Below are 27,810 nucleotides of genomic sequence, written 5' to 3'. Positions count from 1 at the left end.
GATTTAATGCTTCCTGCTAAAAGAATGAAGTTGTTATCGCTGGTTTTAATTTAACGTGAGGACTGGGCACAGCTTATGTGGGTGATGCCTGGGGCAGGCCAGTAGAAATGTGAGGAAGCAGCAATGGCAAGCGTGCCTTTCTTCCTGCTGTGACTATAGAGGCTTCTGGGTCCTGGAAAAAACACAGCCATGCCCTACTACTTGCTTATAGAGCAGCTGCACAAGACCTACAGTAAAGTGGCAATTTGTGTCTAGATCCCTCTTGAGCTGGCAAGCGAACAGAAATGTTTCTTCCCAGAGGCAGAACTAAGAGAGAAAAAATGAAATCTTTCCTTCCACACAAGGTAGTAAATATTTGAGGATGTTTAGAAGCAAATTGATTTTTTTTAAACAAACAAAAACACACAGCCTTTCTATGCACTGTTCAGGGTCCCCTGAGGTACAAGAGGAAGCTGGAGCATGTTATATCAAACTCTGAGATGGAAAAAAAAAATCTTACTCTATCTCCCACCAAACTGAGATTCATTTCAGGAAGCCCTTCGGGTAGAAGACCCAAATTCAGTGCCAGCATCACCCAAGGACAAGCTACCCTATTCTCAGGAGGAGACTTCCCACAATTCTGTGGTCTGTGGAGAAGGAACAGGGATAACTCCAGGCAATCTGATACCATTTCTGAAATTTCTACGTGGTCAAGAAAAGTTCGTTTTATTATCCACTGCAGTGTTTCGAGAGAGTCCTTGATTTATGTTCTTTACTACAATTAGCTTACTGCCCAACCATAATATGTCTCAACTGCAGCACTGTCATATCGGAAAAGGAATTAAATTCTTTTATGTTTCTGGAATAGCATAGAAACCACTTGCAATCTCATTCTTCACCCCAAATGGACAGTTATCAGTATAATGAAAGGACAGAACATGGCATAAAGGATGTCCTCTGAAAAAATACTAGAATATAAAACTTTATGAGTCATAAATAAAATTTATAAGCCTGTAACACTGTAGAGAACATATCCTGGATGTAGATCATTCTGAAAACACTGATTGTCAAAATAACTAACTCCTGGCCTTCCAGTTCATCTGTGGTGTCTCTATCGTCCACAGGCAAAGCAAACCTTTAAGAGCTCCGTTTCAAGGATAAGGAGTAAGCAAATGGGATGCCGATAAAGTGACTGTGTATGTTCTCGTGTACTCCAGAACAGAAACAGCTGAGCCCTAAGATGGTGACAATAGCATACACCTATCACCCCAGCTACTCAGGGAACTGAGGCAGGAGGATGCTTTGAGACCATGCATTTGAGTTAAGCCTGGGTGACATAGGAGGATCCTATTTTCACACACAAAAATGTTCTTTTCAATACACAATCCTTCCATTTGTATTCCCTTGTATGCATCAAATCAGTCTGCCACAAATCATCTATTATTATATCACCATTTATTAATTATCATGAAACAATCAGATTAATCAGCACAATGTAACTATGAATGGAAAAATGATATACATAGGAAGAAATAAGACTTTATGCTTTCAGAATTCTACTGAGAAAATTAATAGCAGAAAATGGTACAATGATCAGATGGCGTTTTTTTATGCTATGTTTGTTATATACTTTATCCAGCTTCATTACCACTCTGTCTACGAGACTGGCATATTACTATATTTGCTGTATCAGATAGGGAAAGAAATGTCTAGAGTGTTCATAATATTTCTTGTGGTTTTCTGTGGTGGACACCTGGTAGACTTGGGCGTTATCCCTCATTAGCATCATTAAGATTATGGGCTCTTAATTGCTTTGCTATGTAATTTAGTATAGAAGTAGGAAAAAAATGAACCCTTTATTAGGTCCCATAGGAACAATACAGCAACAAGGGACGGTGACTATCTGGGGGAGTATTAGCCCTCTTCTTTAACCATTTGGATTATTGTGATTGCATCAGCCTGGCTATGGTTTATTAGTCCACTTTTGCCAGCTGCTAACAGATGTAACCAACCTACTCTAAAATTCCCATTTAACAAAGCAGCCAATTTTAAATACTTATATATTTATTCTAAAAGGTCATCATATTCACCAGGTATGGTGGTACACAACTTTAATACCACCATTCCAGACACAGAGGCAGAGACTGGTATATCTCTGTCAGTTCCAGGCCAGTCAGGACTAAATAGCTGGTGAGTTCCAGGCCAGTCAGGGCTACAAAGAGAAATCCTGTCTCAAAAGAAAGTTATTACACTCAATAATGGCTGAAACTTAATACCTATTTGCCCCGATTTTAATGGTTGTTAACATAGGCCTCTATGTTCATTTATTTCTCTTCAGATCCAGCTATCATCCCATATCTCCTGTAATTCATTCTCTACTTTCCAATTTTGCATATTTTAATCATGGTCTTAATTTTTAACTTTTTTTTTCATTTTTAAATGGAGCTTAAAGTCAACTTCCAGCTACACAAAACTGCTTCCATCTTTATTTGTTCCTTTCCCCTCCTCCCAACTATAATATGTAAAAAGTTTCGCATACACAATGTGTGACTTTTCTTCCTCTGTGATATTGATCATGTCTTAGCAAAAAAGAACCCAAAAGATGTGAAAGTGAGAGTACAGCACAGCTCAGCCTCCTCTGGGTTCCCCTCTTCATGGCTGTCCATACCACAGAACATCCAAAAAGTTTCCTTGGGTTTTGCTGCTTCCTCCTTCATAAAAAAGAAAAAGGATAAACTTGATAATAAAATATGATAGCAGACACTGTGTTATGTGTGCATGTGTGTGTGTGCATTTGTGTGTGGGGGTGTGCATTATATGCTAACAAATGCATGCTTGCAAGGGCATTTTTACATGTGGGCACATGTATGTGGAGGCCATTGTTCAACCTAGAATATTGTTCCTCAGATGCCAGTCCCATGGTTTTCAGGGACAGGTTCTGTTACAGGGACCTGAGGCTCAGTTTAAGATGGCTTGTCATTGACCCCAGGAACCCACTTGTCTGCTAGGTTATAAGTACAATCCACTATGCCTGACTGTTTTTATTTGTTTGTTTGTTCATTTGTGGGTTCTAAGTTTGAATCTTAGGTCCTTATATTTGCACAATAAGTATTTTATTAATTGAATTATTTCCCAGACCCACTACCTCAAACTTCAGAAGAAAAAAGTCAACTCAAGCCACCTAAAGCTTTTTTTTTTTTATCCTCTTTGAATTTTCCTTGTGATCTTGAGATAGAAAATTTCCATCCAGTAGGCATTTGAGTCACCATTTTATTTTACCACCAGGTGTAACATGGAAGAGTCTCTTCCTGTTGTTGGTGAATCCTCTTGCACTCCATGTTTTCATCCCTAATTATACTTCTAACCAAGCTAGCTACTCTTCCCAGCTACATGAACACTTGTGTGCTGTACAGTAGCCAGGCAAGATGCTTAGTCATCCTAGGGCCTTAGGTCCTACATAATCCCTGCGCTGTGTGATCACATAATCTACATGCATGCCTGGTGTAGCTACATAGACCCATATGGGCATGTGCAAGGGAAGCTATAAAATCAGGTACAACATTCCTTCTTTCTCTTCCTACTCAAACATTCCATAGGCCTATGCACACCCTTTCTATTTCCTTCCATTAATAAACTCTTATGGTGGGTTTTGTTGTGCCTCATGGCTTCTCTCACATGGTAAACAGTGCCACTTAATAAATATTATTGTGCTGCTAAACAAATAACACTCAGTCATTGTTCTATTGCTGTGAAGAAATACCATGACAAGGCGAATCTTATAAAAAGAAGGAATTAATTGGGGCTTGCTTACAGTTTCAAAGGCTTAGTCCCTTATTGTCATGGTGGTGAGCATGGCAGCATGCATAAGCTGAGAGCTACATTCTGATACACAGAGAGCAAAGAGATAAAGAGAGAGAGAGCCACAGAGCCTTGCCTTGGCTTTTAAAACCTCCTCCAACAAGGCCACACCTACTCCAACAAATTCCCAAACTTTTGAAACCTCAAAACCCACTCTTCTAATGACACACTAAACAAAGCCACATCTACTCCAACAGGCCATACCTGCTAATCCTTCCCTTACAGCTGATAAACTGAGGACTAAGCATACAAATATATGAATCTATGGGGGTGGCATTCTCATTTAAGCCTGGACATTCTACTCCCTAACCCCCATAGACTTGTAGCCATACCATAATGCAATATGCATTCAGTGAAACTTCAAAAGTCATCATAGTCTTTCGGTTTTAAGACTGTTTCAAAGTCTAAAAGTCTTCTCTGAGACTCAGGGCAATCTCTTAAATGCAACCCCTATAAAACTAAATTCCATTTGAATATCACATACTTCCAACATACAATGGCACAGAATATACATTAGTATTCCAAAGGGGAGGAAAAGGAAAATGATGAAGAAACACTGTCCTAAAGCAAGAATGAAAACCAGCGGGACAAACTCGAAATTCTGCATCTCCGTATCTCATGTCAAAGGGCTCTTCAGATCTCCAACTCCTTTCAGCTTTGTTGACTGCAACACACTTCTCACTCTTGGGCTGGTTCCACACCAGCTCTGCAGATCTTCTAGGCAGTTATCCTAAGGCTCTGGCATCTCTAACATGCATGTTGGGGGGTCTCCGACACAATCCAAACTTCACTTTCACAGCTTCAGGTTTCCATACAGAGACAATCCTGACACATTCTTGGCCTCACCAGTCTTTCTTAGCCAAGAAGGCAAATTCCCCAACACCTTTCATGTATCCTTGACTCTAAAGCCAAAACAGTGTGGTTGAAGATGCCAAGTTCTTCCACTTGTTGGGGCTGCAATCTACATTTCCATAAGTTTTCAGATGCTGATAGTTTGCTTTGCTCCTTAAGCTTTCCTTTAATTCCTTTTCACAGCTTAGCTATGAGAGGTCTTGCCTTGAGGTCACCAATCTCTTTATTCCATTTTGCATCATCAAGCTTTTCTTTAAACTTTTTATCTTCTTGAGCACTGAAACTTCTGTTTTCTACATTATATTTCTTGCTGCTCCGTTTTTCCTCAAATTGCACATTTTGTACTTTCCCTTGTTCTGCTCATTTCATCTTATTACAGATCTGCATAAGAGTGATCACTAATAACCACATGATACAATAAAGACAAGGGTGTCTTGAAATTTCCTCTGTCACAGCCAATAATCCAACAGTGTTCAATTTAGCCTCTGGCAAATGTTTAGGACAAGGGCAAAAAGCAGCCACATTCCTTGCCAAAATATGACAAGAATGGTCTCTAAGCAAGTTGCTAATATTCTGCCTCTCTGAAACCTCTTGGGCTGGGCCCATATTGCTCTCAGCATCACTATCTTTTAACGGTCACTAGGATGGCCCATTAAGCCCTACTTAAAGTGTTCAACTGCTTCTCTAGTTCAGAGTCCCAAATTCTTCCATATTCCTCCAAACAACAGCATAGTTAGGCCTGTCACAGCTATACCCCACTCCTGGTACCAACCTCTGTCTTAGTCACTATTCTGTTGCTGTGAAGAGACATCATGACCAAAGCAACTCTTTAAAAAGAATATTCGATGTTCTGAAACTGATGAAATGCTTGCCAAATTGTAGCCAATAATGAGTAAAACCTGTGGACGCCAGTCACATTAGAAGATATTTGACAAGAGTCAGTATTGAGACACTAGGTCATGAACATAGTATATATTTCATATCATTCAAGTCTAGATATCAGCAATATGGCTGATAATTGGTGTATGAGCTCTGACTCTTTCACTGACTGGCCACATCCCTTCTTTTCTTCCCATCTTTAAAAGCCTTCTGTTCTTTCAGATACAGCAGTACTGAAATGAGAGCAGTTAATGACCCTCTTTTGGCCTCTTATTGTTCAATTGAGAGTAAAAATTGTACATCCATAATTTTAATTCAAAATCTAGAAATGATCCACTTATGTAAGTATGGGAAATCAAGAGCGAGACAGGTCAGTGAATAGGCATTTTGAGTCAGTCTGGCAAGTGGTAAATGAAAAGAAAGCATTATTGTAGGAAATTGAACTTATGACTCCATGGAATACATGAATGACAAGAAAGCACAAAGCCTTGTTGCTGATAAGAAGGAAGTTTTAGTCATCTGGACAGAATAGCAATCATGTTCTCCTAAATTACAATAAACCACAACCTAACCCAAAGTGGTACCTTAACTCTCACCCCATGAAGACAGAGAAATAAAAAAAGCTTCAGAAGTCTGAAACTAGTAAATGGCAATTTATCAACTTACACAAACATTTCAACAGTAAAGGAGCACAAGGCACAGTAGCCACTGCTGCTGTGAGCTTCAGCAATTATTCAGATCTAGCTATGACAACTGGTAAAACATCATGTTACACAATGGATGTTCAGTATAGATAAATCAAACCTATCTGACCTTATACAAAGATGCTTTCTGGGGCTTTCATTGATAGAGAGAAGTCAAACTATGACTTCAAAACTTTGAAAACACAGACTGCTTTACCTGCTAAAGGCTAATAGAGCTGGTCACTATCAAGCAAATGGTAACTTAGCATTCTGAAAATTTCTAGAGTCCTTCATAATTATGATAAATCAATTTTTCCCATGCTCTATCTATGGAAAAGCAAAGCTGAATGACAGCACATATGTTTATAATGTGGTTTACTGAATATTGTATGCCCACTATTGAAATCTATTGCTCAGATGAAAAATTCTGTTCAAAATACTCTGTGTCTTAATCACTAGTCTATTTCTGTGAAGACACAAAATGACCAAGGCAACCCTTAGAAAAGAAAATATTTAATTCTGGCTTGCTTACAGTTTCAGAGCCTTAGTCCATTATTATCATGGCAGGAAGTATAGTGGCAGATAGGCAGACAGGTAGGCATGGGGCTGGAGAAGTCACTGAGTGTTCTACATCTGGATCCCTGGACAACAGGAAGAGAGACTGTGCCTGGCATGGACTTTTAAAACCTCAAAGCTCACCCCCAGTGACATACTTCCTCTGACAAGGTCACACATTCTGATCCATCTCACGTAGTGTCACTTCCTGATGACTAAACTTTCAAATACACAAGCCTATGGGGCCATTCTTTTTCAAACCACCATACTAAGGTTCATTGACAACGCACCTTCTTTTTTTTTTTTTTTTTTTTTTTTCTGAGACAGGGTTTCTCTGTGTAGCTTTGCGCCTTTCCCAGGACTCACTTGGTAGCCCAGGCTGGCCTCGAACTCACAGACATCCGCCTGGCTCTGCCTCCCGAGTGCTGGGATTAAAGGCATGCACCACCACCGCCCGGCGACAATGCACCTTCTTATCTAAGAGCTCTAATGATGATTTCACAATGAGATGGTTGCCATTTTTGTGCCATAGCACAATATGTATTCTGTAGTTGATGAAACAAGGAATCATTTCATGTTTCAAGTTTATTATTTAAAGAACACATATAAGGCTATAGCTGAAATACATAATGATTTCTCTCAACCATCTGGGAAAGAAGATTGAAAACCTGGAAAGAATACATAATTCTGGATACCTTTAAGAACAATTAATATTCATGGAAGGCAGTGTGTATGCTAACATTAAAAGGGGTTTGAAAAATGTTGCTTTCAATTAATTGATCACCCATAGGGATCCAAGAATACAGTGGAGGACTTAACTGCACACAAAGTAAAAATATCAGAAAATTAGCATTAGAGACATGCAAGTGAATTGTAATATTAAAATGAAATTGTCATGGATATCAGAATGCTTCTAAGAAATGAAAGAATATTTCTAGAGCTAGAGTTCAATCCTGGTGAAGAAACTGTGGATAATGAAGCAACTACATAAACAGTTGATAATCCCATTGTCTAACTAGAGAAAACTGGCTTTAATTTTAAAGCAATTCTTTAAAGTACAAGCTCTCAAATAGCACTAAATCATCTATATCAACTTTTTGTTAAAAGCACAGTCAATCAATTCTTCAAACTTCCTTGCCATCTTATTTTCAGACATTTCTATAGCCACTTATCCTTCCTCAGTCACCACCCTGTTCAATCAGCAGCCTTTAACACAAAGGAAATATGCTCACTAGAAAAAAGATAAGGACTTACAAGGACTCAAGTGAACATAAAAATTATTTAACAACACAATTTTTAAAAATAAGAAATGTATCTCCCTCCCCATTCTCCCACTCTGCTCCTGGTCCAGCTGGTACCTCCCACTCCCCTAAGCTCTCTTTCCCCTGACCCTTGCCCTCCTTTACGCCCCATCCCCAGTTTGCTCATGTAGATCTCATCTATTTCTGTCATTGGGTGGTGCCCGCGTCTATCTCAGGGTCCTCTTTATTAGGTAGCCTCTCGAGAGTTGTGAGTAGCAGTCTGGTTCTCCTTTGCTTTATATCTAGTATCCACTTATGAGTAAGTACATACCATGTTTGTCTTTCTAAGTCTGGGTTACCTCACTCAGGATGATTTTTTCTAGTTCCATCCATTTGCCTGCAAACCTCATGATGTCATTGTACCACATTTTATTTATCCATTCTTCAGTTGAAGGGCATCTAGGTTTTTTCCAGGTTCTGGCTATTACAAATAATGCTACTATGAACATAGTTGAGCATGTGTTCTTGTGGTATGATTGAGTATTCCTTGGGTATATGCCCAACAGTGGTATAGCTGGGTCTTGAGAGAGGTGGTTTCCCAATTTTCTAAGAAAACACCACATTGATTTCCAAAGTGGCTGTACAAGTTTGCATTCCCACCAACAAGGATGTTCCCCTTGCTCCACATCCTCTCCAACATAAGCTGTCTTCAGTGTTTTTGATCTTAGCTATTCTGACCTGTGTAAGAATGGTTATGTCAGAGTCGTTTTGATTTGCATTTCCCTGATAATGAAGGATGTTGAACAATTCCTTAAATATCTTTCAGCCATTTGAGCTTCTTCTGTTGAGAATTCTCTGTTTAGCTCTATATGTTTTAATAGGACTGTTGAGTATTTTGATGTCTAATTTCTTGAGTCTTTTATATATTCTGAATATCAGCCCTCTGTCAGATGTGGGGTTGGTGAAGCTCTTTTCCCATTCTGTAGGCTGTCATTTTGTCTTATTGACTATGTCCTTTGCCCTACAAAAACATCTCAGTTTCAAGAGGTCCCATTTATTAATTGTTTCTCTCAGTGTCTGTGCTACTGGTGTTATATTTAGGAAGTGATCTTCAATGTCAATGTGTTCAAGACTACTTTCTACTTTCTCTTCTATCAGGTTCAAAGTAACTGAATCTATGTTGAGGACTTTGATCCACTTGGACTTGAGTTTTGTGCACGGTTACAGATATGGATCCATTTGCAGTCTTCTACATGTTGACATCCAGTTATGCCAGCACCATTTGTTGAAGATGCTTTCTTTTTTCCACTGTAGACTTTCAGCTTCTTTGTCAATAATCGTATGTTCATAGGTGTGTGGATTAATGTTGGGGTCTTCAGTTCAGTTCCATTGGTCCACATGTTGGTTTTTTATGCCAGTACCAAGCTGTTTTTATTACTGTAGCTCTATAGTAGAGCTTGAAGTCAGGGATTGTGATGCCTCCAGAGGTTGTTTTATTGTACAGGATTCTTTTGACTATCCTGGGTTTTTTGTTTTTCCATATGAAGTTGAGTATTGTTCTTTCCAGGTCTGTGAAGAATTGTGTTGGGGTTTTGATGGGGATTGCATTGAATCTGTAGATTGCTTTTGTTAAGATTGCCATTTTTACTATGTTAATCCTACCTATTCACGAGCATGGGAGATCTTTCCATTTTCTGAAATCTTCTTCAATTTCTTTCTTCAGGAACTTAAAGTTCTTGTCATACAGGTCCTTCGCTTGTTTAGTTAGAGTTACCCCAAGGTATTTTATATCATTTGTGGCTATTTTAAAGGGTGATCTGATTTCTTTCTCAGATATATATATATATATATATATATATATATATATATATATATGAGGGCTGCTGATTTTTTTGAGTTAATCTTGTATCCTGCTACATTGTTGAAGGTGTTTATAAGCTGTATGAGTTCCTTGGTCGAATTTTTGGGGTCACTTATGTATAATATTATGTCATCTTCAAATAGTGAAAACTTGACTTCTTCCTTTCCAATTTGTATCCTCTTGATCTTTTTTTGTTATCTTATTGCTCTGGCAAGAACTTCAAGTAATATATTGAATAAATATGGGAAGAGTGGACAGCCTTGTCTTATTCCTGATTTTAGTGGAATTGTTTTGAGTTTCTCCCCATTTACTTTGATGTTGGCTGTTGGCTTGCTGTAAATTGCCTTTATTATGTTTAGGTGTGTTCCCTGTATTCCTGATATCTCCAAGAACTTTATCATAAAGGGGTGTTGGATTTTGTCAAAGGCCTTTTCAGCATCTAGTGAGATGATCATGTGGTTTTAGAATGGAGACATAGGTACCATGATGAATGAAGACCCCAGGGAAATAAGAAGCAGAGTTCTAGAGAGGTCCACAGAAATCCACAAAGATACCTCCACTGTAGACTACTGGCAATGGTCAAGAGTGTGCCTGAGCTGACTTGCTCTGGTGATCGGATGGCCCAACACCCTGGCTGTCATGATGGAACTCTCATCCAGTGTCTGATGGAAGTAGATGCAGAGATCCACAGCCAAGCTCCAGGTAGAGCTCGGGGTGACCAATTGGCAAGAGAGAGGAGGGATTGTATGAGCAAAAGATAGTGAGACCATGATTGGAAAAAGCACAGGGACAAATAGCCAAACTAGTGGAAACGCATGAACTGTGAACTAATGGCTAAGGAGCCCCCATGGAACTGGACCAGGCCCTCTGGATAAGTGGGACAGTTGATTAGCTTGAACTGTTTGGGAGGCCCCCAGGCAGTGAGCCAGTGCCTGTCCTTGGTGCATGGGCTGGCTTTTTGGAGCCTGGGGCCTATGCTGGGACACTTTGCTCAGCCTTGGTGTAGGGAGAAGGGGACTGGACTTGCCTCGGCTGATTCTACCAGGCTGGGCTGACTCCCCAGGGGAGACCTTGCCTTGGAAGAGATGGGAATGGAGGGTGGATTGTGGGGGAGGGCTGGGGGTGGGATGAGGGAGGACAGGGGAATTCGTGGCTGATATGTGAAATTAAGTTAATTATAAATATATATATATATATATATATATAATAATATATATATATATATATATGAAATGTATACTGCTTTAGCCATAATGTTATTGAACACTTAATATAAACTACAGAATAGTGGGAAGACAGCTTTTATATGCACTGGAAAGCAGAAAAGAGAAAAGAGAAAGAAACCATGTAACATGCTTTAGTGTGGATTTTCCTTACCCTTCCCTGTCATGGATGGGAATCAGTCCTATAGTATTTCTGAGGACTGCATGAACTTCCAAGTGGCTGTGATTCAGCTTTTGAATCCAATAACACTAGGCATACAAAAGGTATGGAATGTTTGGCATAGGCATAGAAGTTAACGGAAGTGTGGAGAAAGAAGAGTTACTGCCATTGTCAAAACCAAAGCCTTAGTTCCTATAGCAAAACTCCACAGCAACCTCAAGAAAGCCAGCATGTCTTAGCACTCTATCCATAACAGCTCACCTTCAAAACCTGGTTTCACCTCCTAATTTTATCTAAAATAATGTACTGCTCAAACATTTTGAGGCTGGCACTTAATATTTTCATGATGAAAACAATTGAAATTGTTGTAAATGGTAGATACTAAAAGCCTCAATATTTTAGAATATCCTACTATATAATTTTAGTAAATATAAAGTAACCTAAAATTTATAGATAATTATATGAACAATATTTCAACAGGCAAAAACTTTACATCAGTCTGCGTAGCTCCTTCTATATCCTTTTCATATTTCCATCTCCAGTGAATTTTATCAAAATATACACATTTAATGTTTAAATATTTTCACTGATCAGATAACTCTGCAGTAAAAATGAGTCAATGTGATATTTTAAAATCTTCTAAGACCACACAACTCTACATGTTAAAAATATTTCTGAGTTGAGTTACAATTATAATTAGGAGAAGAGAATAATTAAGTGAATATTTAAAATTATAATCTTTGTTTAATATTGTTATAGACTGTGGGAAATTAATCTCTTAATGATATTAATGGAATTGGCTTTTCCCACATCTGTTTCACATATTCTGTGTATGATTATTACTTATTAAGATAAGGAGTCAGGGCCCAGCATCAATCCTGTTTGGTTTTTATTGCTATTACTATGGACAGTCATTGTTCACATAAATAAATAGGAATGGAACAAATTCATTTCATTACAGCATATCACCCAAGCATTGACCTCCTTTCCAGCTATACGCCAAGAGTCACTGATCCTTCATCAAAAATTATTTTAATCATATATTGGCTGACAACTCCATTAAGTTGCTCTGCAATTTTCCTTGAAGTAGAGAATTGTAAACCACCTGACTTGTAGATGGATTTCTTACTATTTGTCAGAGTCATCTATTTGTCATTACTACAACCAAATAATAAATTTCAATCTCACTCTTCCCCTGCTGTCCCCCTCTCTCCCCTTCTTCCTCTATCTACTCCCTTTCCCCCCTCTCTTTTTCTCTCCTTCCCCTCTCCTTCAAAGCTATCGAAGGTCACAGTGAAAAATCCTTATAAGTATCCAGAAATATGCACACACTTTAAATTCAACCACACAAGTGCATAGTTGTAATTTTAGATTATATCTATATCCATTAACTTCTAAATGTGTTCTAATACTGTAACAAACCAAAGAATAGATCTGAATTAAACCCAATTATCTGAACGACCTCCCAAAGATCTTACTAATAGAAGCAAATAAACACACACAGACACACTTCACAAATCTTTAGTAATTTAGTCCAATTTTAATAGGCCTATTCAGGGACCTTCCAAGAGAATACCAGGATTTATTTCCTCAGCAAGATTTTATTAGCCAGACAAGTAATATCACTAGATCAGTCACTTATAGCAGCAGTTCTCAACCTGTCTCGACCCCTTTGTGGGTCAAATGATCCTTTCACAGGGGTCATACATTAGATATCCTGTACATTAGATATTTACATTACAATTCATAGCAGTAGCAACATTATCTTTATGAAGTAGCAACAATAGAATTCTATGGTTGGGGGTCACCACAGCATGTGGAACTGTATTAAAGGATGGCAGCATTAGGAAGATTGAGAACCACTGATTTAGAGCATTTGGAAAGCAAGCAGATTGATGCTTTATTTAGGTTCTGGATCAAAAGAAACACAGAATTGGCTCAAACATAATCTGCGTTATGGATATCACAATGTCTCAGGCCGCTACAAGGCATTACTCAGACAGTGGTCAATCTTTAGTGTTAGCAGCACTCTTGCTTTAGAACCCTGCAATGAGAAGATCTTCCTGTGCAGGAAACACACAGAACTGACAAAAAAAAAATCAAAAAAACAAGAATGCAAAAGCCTTCTTTAGAATATTAAATCCAACACAAGAGCCTCCTTCCCACCCTTCAAACCCTAATTCTACCTTTATTTGTGGAATGCAGCTCCTTAATGGAGCTTTATTTCAGCTTTTCTACTTTTATCATATAATTGGCATGAGATTAAATTATTGAGAAAATGACTATTAACTACAATTACATGAAAACATTTCACTTTTAATTTATGAGTTGATGTCTGTCTATGCTTTGCTGCTTTGTTAGTATTTTTCCTGTAGGAAGTAAATCAGGGCTGATCTTTCATGTTTACCTACCATATCAAATGAAAAATGATTAGCACATACACACAGAAGAAGAGTGAAAATTCTCTTTACGCCTTGTTTTAAAATCACCTTAAGTAGTCTCATCCCCAGCCCTGTAGAAGACCACCTGCAGGGGCTTGCCTGCCTTCCCTCTTATCCTAAATTCCCTGGATACCATGGAACCTCGCCAGACCTAGTTTTTCTCCCTGACCTCATCCCTCTGTGTCAGCGACCAATAGGCAGAGAAGCACCCTCTCTCTGCCTGGGAACTTTCTGGCCATGATGACCCCTAGGAATCAGGTAGGCAATCTTCACTCTCCCTGTCCATCTGTGGCTGTTATGTAGAATTGAATAGTATTGTAAAATAAAATAAAATAATAAAAAATAAAAATAAATAAAAATAAAAAATGCACCAAAAAAAAAAAAAAATCCCCCAATCTCATCCCAGCCTTGCAACAGACAAGGAGCAAGGGCTCGCCTTCCCTACTTGACACCACTCCCTTGGACATCCACAGATACTCCTGGCAGATCCAGTTTCCCTCTTCCCTGTGCATGCTCTCCAATGTCCTCCCTTGTAGCACATCTCCAATCTTCCATTTCAGCACAGAAACACATTCTATCCTGGACCCCCCACATGGTCACACTGGCAGGATTCAGAGCACTCCCAACCAGGCAAACCACAGACAACACACTCTCCTAAGATTCAGAGAGGGCAACAGAAGCCAAGGAACAGAGCACCTGACAAAAAAAAAAAAAAAAATAAAACCAGATACTAAGAATACCTGGAATCACAATCATTCCAAACTCAGATGCCTAGATACCAGCATAGAAGCACAAATAATAACAGCTAGGACAAAGTGTCTCCAGAACCCAGACACAGTCATTGTCTTACAATGTCTCTCTGGGTTCTTTGTTTGTTTGTTTGTTTTTCCCTTACAGACCGTTTGCTTATATACTATGATTTTCTATTTTGTTTTTATGTGTTTTCTGTGTTAATTCGTGTGTTCAGCATTAGTATGTATTTCCTGTGCTTTTTCTTTGGATTTTTGTTTGCTTGTGTATATTTTTCTTATCCTACTTTCTTTGTTTTTATTTTATCTTATTTTCGTTTATTAATTTTTTAGAGACTTGTTTGCATTCTAATGAAGGAAAGAGGGTTAAAAGCAGAGGATCTTGGAGGGATTGGGGGAGGGGAAACCATAATAAGAATATACTATATGAAAAGTCTATTTTCAATAATGAATTTTGAACTAAAAGCCTAATGTAATAATTCTAGAAAATGAATCTCAAGGAAGAAAAAGAATGAACAATAAAACATTCTAAAAAGAAAAAAAAAATGACCCTAACCTATGACATGGTACTTTAACCATAAGTCTATTTGGGAAGTAGCAGAATTCCAATACATCTGTGACCCAAACCTTTGGCAATCATCTCCAGTACTGATGGTGGAGATGCTTATTGATATACTGGGCCAGCAGAGCTGTGAGGAGTAAAAAAAAATGTTTCCAGGAGCTGGAAGAAAATGTAGTTATCTTTAGTGGACTCTGTGAGGTCAGGGGAGGGAGAAAAAGGAAACTGACGTACGATGCAGTGAATTCTCTGTTCTGTCACCGGCTATGAAGATGGAGGAGACCACACAAGTAAGGAAGATTGTTTCTAAAAACAGCATCAGCCCCAGCAGCCAGATCTGAAATAAGAACCTCAGCCCTACAACTGTAAGGAAGTGAACCTGTCACAGTCTCAGGACCTTAGAAGAGGACACTGGACTCCAGATGTCGGACAGCACAATACAGCAGATGCTGTGGATTTAATCACCAAGACTCCAATCAGAGAAGTAACCCACTATGAAGATTTCTGACTGATATTACTGTGAACTAACAAACAGATGCTATAAGACACTAAATTTTCCAAAAGGATACAAAGCAACAGAAAATGTATAAGCCTTCAATGAACCATTACGCAAGTTCCCATCTCTTTAAAAAGTCTAAAATGTATTATAAATCTACCCGATTTTATTAGTCATGGTCATGTTGAGGAACAGATGCAAAAGAATGTTTATAGTATTAGGAAAGAGGATTTCTTGGGTGTCTTACATGGCCAGAGGCTGAGTAGTCACACAATAGGAGTTTGAAAGCTCGAAAGTCAGGGAGCCTCTGGCTGCTCAGTCAAAAGGCTGGAACCCTCAGAATAAGACAGACCAATGAATGGCCTCACAGTCTGAGGCCAAAGGCCTGGGAGTTCCCTGGGGAGTCAGTGATGTTAGTTTATGCAAAGGCTTGAGAAGTAGAGTTTGACCATCAATGGCAACAACAACAACAACAAAAGTGCAGCATAAGATTTGATCTTCCACTAGTGTGCCTGCTTCTCCCCTCCACTTTTTGATTCAGCCAAAGAAAGCCCTTGCCTACCAACTGAGATGCTTGCATTCAGGGTGAATTTTTCCTTCTCAATTCCATGACACCCATGCCTATCATCTTTGAAAGAACCCCCACTGGCATACTCAGAAGTACACTTTACCAACTCCCTAAGTCTCTTTCAATCTAACCACACTGCAAACAGGAGAACCACTATACTGTTGAAGAAAATATATTCATTGTCTGTCTACTACTTTGCACTTTGTACTATGAGAAAGGGCTCTGCAAAAGAAAAACCAACTAATTTGGTAGAAATCAAAAACTTAAGTTTCAGTTCAGTTGACAAGAGACCAGTTCTCTCCATCCTTGTATTATTTATTGAGCCATCGAGTCATGAGTGAACCATGTATGCACTTCTCTTATATTACACATTTGAGCTGAAAAGGACAATGCCAATGAAGATGCCAAAATGCATGGAGAAAAAAGCCCATGAGGCTTCAACTCTACACAATGAATACAGACAACTGAGGGAAGATGGGAGCAGCAGTGGTGGCCTACCCCAGGAGCAGCACAACAATCAACTCTCCAGTGCTAAAGGATCAGCCCTGAACACATACGCACAGGTAGCATTACATTGATTGAACAGGTTATATTCAGGAATATATATATGTATGTATATACATATCCACATACATATACATATATGAATGCAATAGCAATTAGTAAAAGTATAAGAGGCTGTGAATTTGAAGGAGAGCAGGAAAGGGTACAAGGGAAGGTCTGTGAAGCAGCGATCCCCTCTTATAACAGGACTGACCCTAACAGGGCCAGCTGCTTTTTATTTGTTTCTTCCAGGAGCCAGTTTGCTAAGACCTCTGCCCCATATTACCCCCACCATCCTATGTTGACTCATAGAAACCCTCAGAAAGTACATCTAGTCTGGTAGCCAATCAGGGTCCTACCTGGACACAACAGGAACTGTTCTTGCTATTTTTCAGTCAGATAGACTCCTGACACAGTAGACAGACCCCTGACACAGGAGACAGACAGACTCCTGACACAGCAACCTCAGTTGCTGACCAGATGTCATGAGCCAGTCATAAAATGATTCCTGTACCAATAAGGGCTTATACCCAGTCACTTTGAAGTATACTTAACCACAGCTGGAATTCCCCTAAGCAGGCTTAAAAGGAGCCTTTGAGCTTCTCTTAGAGTCACCATTTTGCCACTTTGTCAGATGGTCTGACCCCCCCTACATGATGGAATTTTTTTATTAAACATTCTTGCTGATTGCGTATGAGTCTGGTAGTCTTTTATGGGATTTCTCGTGGACCCTAAACAGTTTGGAGGGAAGAAAAGAAGGGAGAAATGTAATTAAATTATAATTTCAAAGGAAAAATAAATACACCCAAAACTTACATTAATTATCAAATCATAGTATGGAACTTACATCCTTCCACAAAAGAGAAGCATGAATATCTTAATAATTTAAGATTATCTTTTATATATTTAATAACTTAAATTTATATTCCTCCTATAACCATACTCTAAAATCCATCTTTACTTAGTGCATAGTACTATAGCTAAAAGTTTCTCCGGTCCTGCCTGGGCCCTGCGGTCCCGAGGCCTGCTTATAAAATAATCACAGAAAGGCTTAATATTATTTATATCTGCTCGACCATTAGCTCAGACCTACCACTGACTAGCTTTTACACTTAAACTCAGCCCATTTCTGTTAACCTATATGTCGCCATGTGTTCCATGGCTTTACTTGTGTGCCATTTCATGCTGCTCCCTAGACAGCAGGCTGGTGTCTCCTCACTCAGCCTTCCTCTTCCCTGAATTCTCCTTGTCTGCTTATCCTGCTTATATAGCCTGCCTGGCTACTGGCCAATCAGCTTTTTGTTTATCAACCAGTCAGAGCAACAGATTCATAGCATACACAACATCCCACAGCACTATACACTTTAAATGCCTGGACTCCTGACAACTTCTCTATTAAACAAGTCAGTGACTGAAACCCTCATTCTTGATTCTTTGTATGTTTTGTTTTGGTTTTTTGTTTGTTTGTTTGTGTGTGTGTGTGTGTGTGTGTGTGTGTGTGTGTGTGTGTGTGTGTGTTTGTTTTTGTTTTTTGAGACAGGGTTTCTCTGTGTTGTTTTGGTGCCTGTCCTGGATCTTGCTCTGTAGACAAGGCTGGCCTTGGACTCACAGAGATTTGCCTGGCTCTGCCTCCCCAGCACTGGGATTAAGGGCGTGGGCCACCACCGCTTGGCTCACTCTTCATTCTTAACTATGTTCTTTGAAAGTATCCATTTGAGTGGCATTGCTCTCTTTCGTTCTTACCTTCCTTCCTTTTTCCTTAAAGGCATTTTAGTTCTCACACTGAAAGTGCTAACAGGCTAAACTTTATTAGAGCAATGATGTGTTCCACCTCCACTACTCATGAGATCACCTAGGAACATTCCAATTTTAAATGCCCAGATCCTAATCTTAAAACACTTCTCTCATTGGCCTGAAGTAGAGTCTAAACTAAATTTGATTTTGCTTTTAAATCTCAATGTTATTTTTAACTTGAATCCAAGATTCACAGCCATTGATCCAAAGTTGTCTCATATTTTTAGAAGGGATTATGGAGAATTTTTACAGACAGAAGTCTGCAGGACAAGGACACTGCAGTATGATGGTCTTGCTTTGTGTCCTGGACACCTGAGAACAAAGACAAAGAAAAGCAGAGTGAAAAAGCTACAAAGTAGCTGTGAATGTTTGCCAACTTCCTAGCTCCGCCTCCTCAGAGCATTCCTGTGGACTCTTCTACCAGAGGAGTCTAGCTCAAAATAAAATAAAAAATACCCACACAAACAAAAATAACTCACACTATTCCTTCATTTAACATTTCTTAAACTGCTTGCTCAAAACAAGTCACCTCCTTTGCTAAGACCATTCTATCCTTCTTACAATTTAGTTTAGTATATGATGTCATTATTTTTTACAGACTGCAACATAATCCAAAAATTCTGTTTTCATTTTTAACCCTATTCAAAACAGTTCTTTACTTTTTGTAGCATATATAATTTTTATGTGGCTTCTTAATAGTTTACTTGTTAGTGGGAACACATTCATAACAAAAATTTGAGTATATAACCTGAATACAAAAGATATTAGCACTCTATCTTATACTCTATCCTCTGGTCCACTCACCTATTTTTCCTAGTTTTGAAAAGATTGCATCTCTTTCTAGCCTAAATGCTTCCTTACACTCTATCCTTTTAGCTTACAACAATCTCTTTTAACCTGATTAATTCTTCCTTTTATCTTGTGTTCAATAATTTTTATTTTTCAGAAAAGTTTTCCTTGATATCTAGAGTGGAGTTTTCCTACCCAAATACAACCCTGGCAAGCTCAATTTTGACAAAACATATTGTAGCCCATCATGGTACAATTTTTCTAGTTCCTTAATGATCACTTTGTTGCTTCTTTGAGAGCTTATTGCAAAATTGGGCCTCAACAAACAGTCAGTGAAACAATGTCAGTAGTGTTGTGTATCTGTGAAACATTTTCAGTATCTGAACGCATTTGAGTGATTTGTGGGGTTGCACCACAGGGGATTTATTCATCTTCACTCAAGAGAACATTGGGTCACTTTACAAATCAGCAGTGTAGACCTGCTTCACTTTTTAGTTTTACAAAATTCTATTATGACAAATTGGTAGTCTACTGTTTTAAGAAATGATCTTAATCACTTTATTCACCAGAAGGACCTGTGAAGGAGTAAAAATACTTGCACATACATATTTGTTTATGTATTTATCTTACTTGCTTAGAACTTTTCAGGTATGTTCAGGTATGGTCATTGATGTAAAGGTATATAATTTTTAATTTTGCCATATTTCATCAATTTTATCTCCAGATTTGTTTTTTCATTAATAGCATGGCTGATGATATATTATTTTTAAAATTTCATCTTTTTATCTTGCTTATTAAGTGTTAATTTTTATATTTTGCATTTACTATTATAGGAAACCATTTATATGCATTCTAGTCAATACATGTTTCAACTTCTGTGTATCATTTGCAAAAGATTTCATATCACAAAACTGTGGGCATTTAATGATTTCAAATGGTTCCCTAGGTCAAAATTTTAAACATTATCTCAGTTCTTTAATTGATAAAAGAAATATCAGTAACAGTAACTAACAGCTTTCATGACTATTATATTGTTTATCCTTAATCTAATTTTCTGCTAAACTTCATAAGGTCCAAGAGTAGTTTTATATGTAAAAGGTAAGTAGTATACAAAATGCATGTGTAAGTTAAGTTTGAGATGACAGATCATATATATCCACATGTGCAAATATATTTCCTTTTTGATATTACAGTGTAGGTTAAGGGAACACTTTAGAATTGCTTGTAGATTGTTCTCATAGACATTTGATGTTATAAATAGTAAAGCATTTCACAGTTACCAATGTCCATAAAGTTATATGTGAGAATCTGAGCATAATTACTTCTAGAAAAAGCAGGAACTGAAGAATCAATAGGTGTAACCACAACATCAATAACAATCAAATACAACATGAGCCCTTGCACTAAAGAATGGAGAGTCTCATAAAACAATGGTTCACCCTTACTGTTTGCTAGCAGAAAATTCATTTTAAAAATGAAGGAAAACTGATTAATAGTTCCAGAATTCAAGTTATAGAATATCCTGATTCAAAACCCTGACTAGAAAAACACAACTTCATGTTTTGTCATCATTTGAATCAAAATGGATATTACCAAATAATATTTAGTTTTTCTTAATACTATAAATATTTGAGACAGAACAGGAGGTGGATGATCAGTGAGGAAACCCAAGTACTCAGAACACATTTTGTAATCTGGCAGTCTTTCAGTCTAGAAGTTACAGGACTGGCCAGGTGGTGATGGTGCATACCTTTAATCCCAGCACTGTGGAGGCACAGGCAGACAGATCTCTGAGTTCCAGGCCAGCCTGGTCTACAGAGCAAATTCCAGGTCAGCCAGACATATACAAAGAAAACCTGTCTTAAAACACCAAACAACAACAAAGTAGAAGAAGGTAAAGATATAGGGATTTGAGAAAACATTGCCAGATATAAAAATGTTTAAATACTACGATTAGACAAGGAAAACGTTAATGATCCCTACACACACACTCCCTTTCTCTATCTCCATCCCTCTGTCAATGTGATCCCTTGCCTCCCCCTTTTCCTCCTTCTCTCTCATGCACAGGCATCTGCAGACACAGAACTAGATGATCCTTGCATCCCATTTGATTCAGGATCACTAATAATCTCCCATCAGAGTGCCATCCACGGCAGCTGAAGGGAGGCTATCTGACCAAGCCATGTTCTCTCCCTCGGAAAGAAGTATATTATTTAGCATGCAGCCTCTTTTTTTTTTTTCAAGATAAATGCAGTGATATCAGAGGGCTTTTCAGTTCTTTGTTGGACATCTTCACAAGGAAGACCCACAGATATTTCCAAATTAACCTTTTCAAATTCAAGGTCATCCTATTCCTGCTGCAAAAGCCTTCTTTTCCCAAAATGTTTCCAGTCATAGTTAATAGAACAGGGATTCAGGCGAGGTGGGTTTTCTGGCATTATATTTTATCACTCTCTTCTCCCACTCCCACAGTCCAGCCACACACGATAATCACTGAGTAACAATATGCAAGATGCACACGATAATCACTGAGTAACAATATGCAAGAGGAAATTGAGGAGAAAGGAAAATATAGAGGAATGACAAAATGAGAAGAAATGGATTAGAAAGAGCAAGGGGAAAGGAAAAGAAAGATAGTGTGATCACCCTGGAGCCCAAATTCTCCTTTGGTTTTGCATTTTCAAATAGATAACTTTTTATTTGTGAAATTCTATTTTTTAATTGAATTAGTGCACAGCCTTCTAATGATTCCCACTATGGGCCACAATTCTCTTGTCCCTCAAAATGGCCAGTCATAGTATTAACTTGGGTTTCTTGTACTTTTTATGTTTTGCTGCAATCACTATGGCTACCTTTGCTTTTGATTTAATAGATTGTACAACTTATAAATAGTATAAAATCTGTTTAGTTTAGCATCGGTCCTAAAATTCCATTGTTGTGTTTCTATATTTTAATTCCCTAGTATCCAAAACCAAGATCTTGCCTCTGTATCCTACTCACTAAAGCCACACAGAGGCACAAAGTAGAAAAATATCTTTGCCTCTGTTTTTTATTCGACAACCATGACTGAAGTATCACAACTAGATGATTTTCATCTTTACTTTATGCAGCTAAATGTCTTAATATCCAACCCAAATTCATATTCTTCAGTAATTTTGTTCATACTTTTAAATTTGAGAAACCCCATAATATTTGAAGGTCTAGGAAACTTTGTTAAGATATTGCAGTATTAATTTTAATGTAAAAATGATAAATATCACATTAACACAAGCTCATAATTTGGTGATCAAGAGATCCCTAGGGTGTCATCAGCTCCCCCAAAGACTAAGGGATTCATCCCCTCAGGAATTTTAACATCCCCACCACCCAGATCAGAACTCAACCATTCTTCAAACACCCATGCACTAGGTAAATGGTAACCTGGTCATATTTTTCTTAAATAAGTTAAAAAATAATAAAACAGTATGCAATAATATGTAATGCAAATAAAGCACTACCAATTTACTAAAAGGCCATAGTGCTTTCACATTAATCTAAATATAATATTGCATGAGCTCTTACATTTTAATAGTCTCTCCAACATCTCTCTGAAACTGGCAAATTTCAATAAATATGAACATACTGAATATTATATTTATCTAGATCCCTAACAATCCCCACTCCCCTTTCTGTTCCCTCTACTTATCCCTCTCCCGTGTCAAGAAAATAATATTTTATTCCTCTTAATTTAGTTAAGTACTCTCTAAAGCCAGTACCCTCTGATTAATAAATCAAATTCGAACAATAATAGTTCACTTATCTCTTACTTAACTCATTTTGTTGTGGCAAAATGCATGGGCCAAATCCTGTGAGCCAGGTCTATAATGACCTGAAACTCCACAGCCTGTAATGCAGAGTGCGCTCCCTTCTCATTCTCTCTCTCTCTCTCTCTCTCTCTCTCTCTCTCTCTCTCTCTCTCTCTCTCTCTCTCTCTCTCTCTCTCTCCCTCCCTCCCTCCCTCCCTCCCTCCCTCCCTCTCTCTCTCTCCCTCCCTCCCTTCCTCCCTCCCTCTTTCTCTCCCCCTCTTTTTTTCTCCATCCTTCACCTCTCTTGCATCTACTCTCCCCCATCTTTCTTCCTCCCTATCCTGTCCAAATCCTGACTTGCTCTCCATAAATGGTGGAGCCAAGTATAGGTAAACAGGGAGATTTTAAGGTCTGTTTTCAGCAACAGCCTGAATTCAGCTATATTATCCAATAAGATGAACAGCATACCACGCTTTGTTTTTCTTCTTAAAATATTTTTCTCAAAATGGCCAGAGCTCTCATGGTCTCAATGTGATAGCAATACTAGATGGCACAATTCCTTTAGCATTGGTTAAATTAAGATGTCCATGTGCTTCTTATCAGACTCACATGATAAAGGGCTCTTCACCTTTAAAGACTACACCTTCTGAAGACAGCATACACTAATGTGTAAAATGACATAGAACATTAAGGATACACAGGACACCCCCTCAAGGGGCAAAAAGAAAAAGAAAAGCACGAACCTTCTATTTAATTCCATGAGTCTTTCTTTTCTTTTCTTTTCTTTCTTTTTTTTTTTTTTTTTTTGACTGTCTGTTCTGGGATCTGTATTGAGCTCTATGAAACTAAGTTAATGAATCAGGATGTGTAGAGAGTAAGATACGCATAAAGTATTGTTCCAAAAAATAATAATAATAAGTAGAACTCAGTTTACTACTCAAAGGCAAGGCATTATTTTTAATATTAAAATTACATATGGAAGATAACTGGACACCCCAAATGATAGAATGTTTCTTGTTTTGTAATTCCAAAATGGCTTTACTCTTGGGCATTTGATTGCTATAAACTGCTGGCATTTCCTGAGTTTTTAGCTGTGATGCCAGTAAATCAAGATGATGTTTCAGCAATGCTTGGGTTTTAAAGCACTACCTCTCAAACCGTGTGTCCAAGCCATTAGTAATGTGTAATTGAAATCTTAATTCTCACCGACTTTGGCAGAGTTAAGCCACTTCAGGAAACAGTAATGCTATCTGACGCACATGACCTTTCTGATTAAAATAACTTGTCACTTTGACAAAATGCCCCTTCCCTATCTCATTAGCAGAATCAGAGACTCCAGTCTTCAAAAAAGACATTGATTTCAGGAGATGCCTGAGAAATTTGCTTTATTCTTGGAGGTGTTATTAGAATAATAAACTACTCATCTAAATGTCATTATTAGCAAGAAGAACTCCAGTATCTATAATGAAACGCTATGAAAACTTAACAGCAATTACAAATGCAAACCCAAGGTTATCCAAAGTCTATATGAAGACAAAATCCAAATATATTCCCAATTTATTGAGTGCTCTGGATATGTAAATGTTCACAAACTAATTAGACAAATCACCATCTAATATTGGTGTCATGATGTTGACTAACTTGCAATTGTGTAGACATTTGTAGGAGATAATTGGATGACATTTAAGTCCACAGAGAGAAAGAAAAAGAGAGAAAACAATGTCACTCACAAGCAACAGCCACTTTTCTTCATGAGTTCTCATTTGCTATTCAAACCAGACTTGAGCTCAGGATCGATTGAAGGAGGCACAGAGATCCAAAGCCACCATATGTAAGGCATATTTTGGGAGTAGCTGAACTTCCTACAAAATCATGGGTCAATGAGAGTATAATGGGGCATCTGGAAACAATGCAGAGCAACACAATGTCGTGTGATGAAATTTAACTTTGTAGGCCGGGCGGTGGTGGTGTATGCCTTTAATCCCAGCACTTGGGAGGCAGAGGCAGGCAGATCTCTGTGAGTTCAAGGCCAGCCTGAGCTACAGAGTGTGTTCCAGGAAAGGCACAAAGCTATACAGAGAAACCCTGTCTCAAAAACAAAACAAACAAACAAAAAAAAAACAAAAAAACCCAACAACAGCAACAACCCCCCACACACATACACACAAAAGAAATTTAACTTTGTAAATTTAATCATAGTTATTTGCTATCTTTCTTAAACGGACATTCGTGGATGTGAGGCAAAAATCAAAAAAGAAAGAGAAAAAAACATGGAAAGAAGTCACATATTCCTAAAGTAGCTGAACATGTAAAATAACATGGTTATTTAAATGAATCAAACAAGTCTTTCCTGAAGGGGTAAAGAATATAGATATTATTTGAAATACATTATTTCAAAGTATTGCATGTGCATGCATGTTTGTGCTAAACAGCAGAACTTTGGTATTCTAAATGCATACACATTTTAAAAAAAAATTATAAACATTTGGCTGATGGCTCAGGCTTATTACTAACTAGCTCTTACATTTAAATTAGCCCATATCTATGAATCTATTTATTGCCATGTGGTCCATGGCTTATCAGTTCTCTGGCATCTTGCTTTTTGCTTCTTAAGCAGTTGGCTCAAGTCTGTCTCTACTCCACCCCTCTTTCTCTGAGTCCCTAGTTTGATTCTTCCACCTAAGTTTATCCTGCCTTGCCTTAGGCCAAAACAGCTTTATTATCAACCAATAAGAGCAGTGCACATTCACAGGGTACAGAAGGATCATCCTACAGCATTTCTGCCCTTCTGTCTAATCATAAAGGAAGGTTTGAACTTTAACATAGTAAAATTACATACAACAAAACAGTTATCAAGCAAGAATTATAGTTACAATATCTAAACTATTTGTATTTGACAAAATCAGATTAAACATTCAATTACATATCTTGGTGAGTCTGAAGTTTCATATCTAATTGACCTTTATCATAACTAAGGAAAATTATAATTATAGCTATCCAGTTTTTTTTAATTTTTTATTCACTTTACATACCAACCACAGATCCCTCTCTCATCCCCCCTACTGCTCCCTCCTGCCTCTCCCCATTTAATCTCTCCCCCAACAGGGTAAGTTCTCCCATATGGGGACAGCTAAGCCTGGTACATTCAGTTTAGGTAGGACTAAGCCCCTCCCCGCTTTTCCAGGGGTGAGTAAGGTGTCCAAACATAGGTAATGCAATCTAGAAAGCCAGCTCATGCACCAAGGATAGATCCTGATCACACTGCCTGTGGTCCCTCAAACAGGGACACACAACTCAAACAAGCAACACAACTATCTCCCATATGCAGAGGGTCCAGTCTGGTGCCATGTAGGTTCCACAGCTGTCAGTCTAAATTTCATGAGTTCTTTTGAGCTTGGTTCAGTTGTCTCTATAGATTACCCCATCATGATCTTGACCCCCCCCCACTCCCATGTTCATACAATCCCTCTTCCCTCTCTTCCACTGGACTCCCAGAGCTCAGCCTGGTGCTTGGTTATGGGTCTCTGCATCTGCTTCCACCTGATACTGGGTGAAATCTCTCTGATGACAGGGTATTCACAAATCTGATTACCAGGGTAGGCCAGTTTAGACACCTTCTCCACTATTGCTAGTAGTCTAATCTGGGGTTGTCCTTGTGGATTCCTGGGAATTTCTCTAGCACCAGGTTTCTCCCTTACCCCATTATGTCTCCCTCTATCAAGTATCTCTTGCTTTGCTCTCCCACTCCATCCCTCCCCCAGCTCGACCATCCCATTCTCTCATGTTCTCAACCCCCATCCTCTCCCCTCTCTACTGCATCCCCCTCGTCCCATTTAATTATCAGGATCTCCTCTGTTTTCCCTTCCCAAGGTGATCTGAACATCCCTCTTAGGGTCCTCCTTGTTTCCTAGCTTCTCTGGAGCTGTGGGTTGAGGCTACAGTTACCCCGATACCCAAACCATACAAAGATGCAACAAAGAATGCAAATTACAGACAAATCTCTGTTATGAACATCCATGTAAAATTACTCAAAATACTGGTGAACTGAATCCAAGAACATATCAAAAAAAAAAAAAAATCCATCATGATCAAGTAGGCTTCATCCCAGAGATGCAGGTATGGTTAAACATAGAAAAATCTGTCAATGTATTCCATCACATAAACAAACAGAAAGAAAGAAAAAAAACACATGATCATTTCATTAGATACTGAAAAAGCCTTTGACAAAATCCAACACTCCTTCATGATAAAAAGTCCTGGAGAGATCAGGAATACAAGGAACATATCAAAACATTATAAAGGCAATTTACAGCAAGCCAACAGTCAACATCAAAGTAAATGGAGAGAAACTCAAAGCGATTCCACTAAAATCAGGAACAAGACAAAGCTGTTCACTCTCCCCATATTCATTCAGTATAGTACTTGAAGTTCTAGCTAGAGCAATAAGACAACAAAAGGAGATCAAGGGGATACAAACTGGAAAGGAAGAAGTCAAACTTTTGCTATTTGCAGATGACATAATAGTATATGTAAGTGACCCGAAAATTTCTACCAGGGAACTCCTACAACTGATACACACCTTCAGTAATGTGGTAGGATACAAGATTAACTCGAAAAAAAAAAGTAGCCCTACTATATACAAATGATAAATGGGCCAAGAAAGAAGTCAGAAAAACATCACCCTTTACAATAGCCACAAATGATAGAAAATACCTTGGGATAACTCTAACCAAACAAGTAAAAGACCTGTAAGACAAGAACTTTAAGCCCTTGAAGAAAGAAATTGCAGAAGACA

The 27,810-nt window shown here is 38.3% G+C and overlaps 1 protein-coding gene across 3 annotated transcripts in view; it reads right to left on the bottom strand.

Moving 5' to 3' along the window:
• Nkain2 (sodium/potassium transporting ATPase interacting 2) overlaps positions 1–27,810 on the bottom strand; it is a 1,053,517-nt gene that overhangs the window by 843,407 nt on the left and 182,300 nt on the right. The gene's annotated exons all lie outside the window — the stretch shown is intronic.

This window comes from Peromyscus leucopus, chromosome 8a (assembly GCF_004664715.2).
Source record: "Peromyscus leucopus breed LL Stock chromosome 8a, UCI_PerLeu_2.1, whole genome shotgun sequence".
Lineage (NCBI taxonomy): Eukaryota > Metazoa > Chordata > Mammalia > Rodentia > Cricetidae > Peromyscus > Peromyscus leucopus.
Note: the sequence above shows the minus strand (reverse complement) of the source record. Positions and strands in the feature narration are given on the sequence as shown.